The 5,000-nt window shown below is 43.3% G+C and overlaps 1 protein-coding gene across 6 annotated transcripts in view; it reads right to left on the bottom strand.

The window, feature by feature from the left end:
- Positions 1-5,000, bottom strand: part of rasgrp3 (RAS guanyl releasing protein 3 (calcium and DAG-regulated)) — a 36,365-nt gene that overhangs the window by 21,699 nt on the left and 9,666 nt on the right. For 2 of the 6 annotated variants that reach the window (XM_048269042.1, XM_048269045.1), the window contains exon 1: positions 3,901-4,010. The exons of the other annotated variants lie outside the window; for them this stretch is intronic. The gene's annotated coding sequence lies outside the window, so the exon portion shown is untranslated. Of the gene's footprint in view, positions 1-3,900; positions 4,011-5,000 lie in introns of those variants that run through there. 6 annotated transcript variants of the gene reach the window in all.

Here is a 5,000-nt window from a genome sequence, read left to right as displayed (position 1 = left end):
TGTAAAAAGACTATTGATTTAGCGGCACAGAATGGCTTTCAGTGTCATCCATGGTCAGTACATTTGACTGTGCGACACCAGTGGTGCAGCTTTGATTGAATCCTGTTGAATCCTTTTGGCCACCTTAAATCAATAGATGCTGAGGTCCCATTGGAAATGTAGCTAGCCTTTGGGATTGTTTTTTGTGTGTTTGTGTGTGTGCCTGCCTCTCTGTTTATGTAAGTGATCTTTGTGGTGTGGCGGGAGAATGTGTGTGTGTGTTTGTGTTTCAATGTGTGTGTGTGTGTGTTTGTGTGTCAATGTGTGTGTGTGTGTGTCAATGTGTGTGTGTGTGTTTGTGTGAGTACGTACTGTCGCTTCTGTTTTTGCAGCTGTTTATAAGGAGATTAGCATGTCCTGCATCTTCAGAATTAGTCCGTTTGACAGATAAGATCTCCAAACAGGACACTGGGCTGATGTCATTCCCCCTAACGAATCTGTGTCAAGCAACATGCCTGCCCGTCAGCAGCCTGGCGGCCCAGCCTGAGCGCACGATCACATGACACCACACGGCGCTGCCGCACGAATACAACCAAAAATACTTGCGCTCTCCTCGGATACAAACAAATCGCTTCGCGACTCACCAGAGGATGCGAAAACACAAACAGCAAGTGAATTAAAAATGCATCTAAAACATGCAAAGCCATCCAAACGCATCAGGGCACACCACACATTGCTTTTTTTTCCCCCTAAATGAAATTGCCTGCATCCTAAGGCGACGAGGGATAAGCGCAGAGCTGGTTTGGCCGGAGAGGAGGAGGAGAGGAAGAGAGGAGGGAGGGTTGTCTAATGATTAGCATGTTCCTTCTACAGGAGTCCCTGGTGATTCTCACTGCTGAGGAGGATCAGCTGATAGCACAGGCGGATGATACAAGGGCAACATTTTGGGCAAATCTGCCGTGAACAGCCGACAGAGTCAGAGTCAGACCAAGGGCAAGGAGAATTGTAACATGTTCTAGCTGTTCTGGCAAATCTAATGGCCACGTGAGGAAAGAGATCTGCTCAGACAGAAAGGCTGCCCACGTATGTCACTTATGAAGTTCGTTTAGATAGATAGATAGATAGATAGATAGATACTTCAAACTTCTGAAGTAAACTTCCTATACTTCAAACAATTGTTTTTTTAGCTGCATTAAATTAAGAAGAATTTCTAATGTTGTGTACAGTTATCTGCAGTCAGGGGTATTACAATTAATCTTTTGGTGTTTTATATTCATTTCACAATGAAAACAATGAAAACATGTTTTACATCGATCTGGATATTTGCTGTGGACCACATTGACCGCAGGATAAAAAACAGGCCCAGAACATCACATACTGTCTACCATATTATACTTAGGCATAAGGCAGCGTAGTCATTCAAACTCATCTTGAATGATATTTGGCAAAACACACATTTTCTTTTCATCTGACACAAATACAAATCAAGACCAGTTCCAGTAGCATTTTTAGCAACTCCAGCCATTTATAATGGTAGTTTATAAGAAAGGCTTTTTCCTGACATGTCTTTTAAAACAAGCTGTTAGCATGGAGGTCACTTCCAATGATGTTTTTAGACTTGGTGACCAAGATTAAGCTGCTACTTAAGTATCAGTATCTCTACTACAGTGATCCTTGGGGATTTGTGCCTCTCTTACCATTCTCATCACTGTGCATATGAACAAGAAAAACAAGATTTTTTCAGGCAGAACTTCTCAAATATTGTTTTACATATGGGTCATTGCACATTCCCCTTAGTTGAGTTGTGTAGGCTAGTCTTTTTCATGTTGAAGAACGACTAGGGTGTTTGACCTTAGTGTGACTTCATTTGTATACCTTACTTAAACAGGAAATCATGGATTACTACTTGAAGGTACATAAGCACTCTGATCACTTTAAAGATGTGAAATTTAATATGTTAAGTATACGTTAGTATCAGTTACATTTTGTTGATGACATTTTTATATAAAAAATATATATATATTTATTCCCTAATAAAGATTTTATTCCCTGTTTGAATAAATTTGCTCCCCTTAAAGGTTGGATTTGTCATCATAGTTTCCATTGTGAAACTGAGATAAAACATGAAAATATTATTAACTTATCTTTACCCAGGGTGTCAATACATGTTGAGGGCACTGTATGTATACAAGCAAGGGTGCCTTAACATGTTCAAAAGTACACAATGCCCACTGAGATGTGCAATATCAGCATGGAACAGACTCACTGTTTGCCTAGGGTATCTATCAGTGTAGCAAACATCTATCAGTGTAGCAAACAGGGCATATCTCATTTACCTCACTTTATTTCAGTCAGTAATGTAAGGCTGTGCCTGTTACTTCAGGAGAAACAACTGGTCTTCAGCAAAGAACTGCCTTATATATATAAATCTACAGTCTCTCAGTCTTCATTACATAGGCTACTTAGAGTAAAGGATTTGGGTGAGATCAGTGATACACAAGCTCGTATATATGTAGGCTACTACTCGTGTAAAGTCAGAGCAAGACTCCAACAAAAAGGCCAACATGGCAGACTATGAATGCTATCATACGTTTCAAAGACTGATTTGTTATAGTAACATCACACTGCCAAGTCATTGTTACTGGCATTTATGACAGAAATCAAAGCATGCAGACAGACTAAAGGGCAAAGTACACTCGTAAACTGTGTCCATGCATCCTATTCCTCGCCAAGCGAGTGTTTTTCACTTCCTGTTTAGAATACTGTGGGCCCACATGCAGTCATGTGATTTGCCCTCCAACAGCATGGCTTGGGTATAGAGGGGCACACAAAGAACTGGCCCAATAATAAACTCATTAGCTAGACCACTGGGCAAGTGAATGCCTCATTGTGCCTAGCTTAGGCTCATTTTTTGGTTGCCCGGAATTTCAACACAGTGCCCGAGTAATACCACACTCTACACAATCTGATGTAGCCATGATGACTATAATGCCCTCATTACATGCTATCACCTGCAGTTAGATTGGTAGGCATACAGTAGGCCTAAGTAAGTGATACACAAAAAGCTGCCAGATATAGAAAGCTGACGTGATGCATTTGTCCCTGATAAAAAAGTCCTATGAGTTCAAAGGTCACTAACTCAGGTCAGGCATACCAACACCCATATCCATATCCAAGAGATATACTACCATTATTTTATCCAACAACAGTGTTAATTGAAAAGATTGTCAGTCAACCATAGCTCGAAAGTTTATTTTCTCCAATGTAACTTTCACTGATACTGCATTGTCACAACATGGCACAAATATCCAGTTGAATTCCACCCAGACGAATCCACTGAGCTCCAGTACTATCACAACACATCCCACTGGCCCTTCCCTGAATTTCAACACTAGCATTCTCTTCCCACCAGGAGCAAAGTCAACACAGCCATCACCGAACACCTTTAAGCAACCCCAGCACCCCCAGTCTCTGGCTAGGTCAGATGGACAGTGCGGAGAGAGAGGGTCACGGCAAGACGCAGCCTGCTGTACTGCTGATCCCTCATAACGGCTCGTCTGCAACACTGCCATCAATCATACCGGCGTGAGCAGCCTCGCAAAGGTAGACATGATGTACTGCTAGACAGCCTCATGTACAATAAACACACACACACACACACACACACACACACACACACAAACACACACACAAACACACACACATACAATGCACTGATTCTTGAACACGTAACTTAGCGATCTAAAACACAACGAGGACCACCCGGTTTAGAACTTACACTATGTCAAACACAACAGCAGCAAAATGACCATCTCATCTCACACACACACACACACACACAGACACACACACACACACACACACACACACACAGAAACATAGAAGTGATTGATTATTTTTTTCTTTCTTTGCCCCACTCACCCGCATCGGAAATCAGTGCAGGAGGATCCGGCTGGTCTGCGACCAGAGAGCAGTATGCTGCTGCTTGAGGTTGAGTCAGCCAAGCGATACTAGTACTCTCTCTCTCTCTCTCTCTCAGTCCCACCCCTACGGTCCTCCTCCACACACACACACACACACCTCCCCCTGCACTCCCAGCGCTGTTTGTAAACACGGCCTGCAGCCCTGTGACACAGCAGCCATGTGACTGGGCAGGCCGACCAATTGGGATGACAGTTGTGTCATGCAGATGCATGTGTGTGTGTGTGTGTGTGTGTGTGTGTGCCCAAGCACAAAGGCCAGACAGGATGAGTTCATACATAGTTACAGACATACAAAATGAAGGGGATAGAGATGTGCAGTAACACACACACACACACACACACACACACACACACACACACTCAAGCACAGTCTTTGTCTGATGACAGAGGAGACAGAGAAACAGGCCGACAGAAAGAGATGAGGAAAGAGTGTGTGTGTGTGTGTGTGTGTGTGAGTGTGTGTGTGTGTGTGTGTGTATGTGTGTGTGTGTGTGTGCGTGTGTATATGTGTGTGTGTGTGTGTGTGTGTGTAAGAGAAAGGCTTGTTGATCAGCACAGCAGAAGGGGCAGATGTTGGAAGAAGGTTATAGCTGTTGGCTTTGGCAGAAGGGGAGCAGCAGCTGTGTTCTGTAGCCAAATGCCATGAAGCGAAAAGAAAAAAGGAAAAAACCAGGGAAGACAGACTCACATCCTCCTCAGAGTAAACGACTCCAGAATGGGGGAGAAAAAATGTCCGAACAAGGGCGCGTCCCAACGTGTCATGTCTCCCTTATAATCATCACACTGATAGACAGACAGACTTGGAAGACTTCAAAACTGCTCCTGTCGAGAACTATTCCTCCTGATATTTTGTAATGTAAATGTAAATCAGATTTCTAGGCCAAGTATACTTGCGTATACAAGGAATTTGGTCTCTGCATTTATCCCATCCATGAGTTAGTGAACACACAGAGCACACAGTGAACACACAGTGAGGTGAAGCACACACTTACCCCGAGCAGTGAGCTGCCTTGCAACATAGCGGTGTTAGGGAGCAGT

The sequence above is a fragment of the Alosa alosa genome, chromosome 18 (genome assembly GCF_017589495.1).
Source record: "Alosa alosa isolate M-15738 ecotype Scorff River chromosome 18, AALO_Geno_1.1, whole genome shotgun sequence".
Taxonomy (NCBI): Eukaryota; Metazoa; Chordata; class Actinopteri; order Clupeiformes; family Clupeidae; genus Alosa; species Alosa alosa.
The sequence above is the reverse complement of the archived record's forward strand: the minus strand, read 5'-3'. Positions and strand labels throughout refer to the sequence as shown.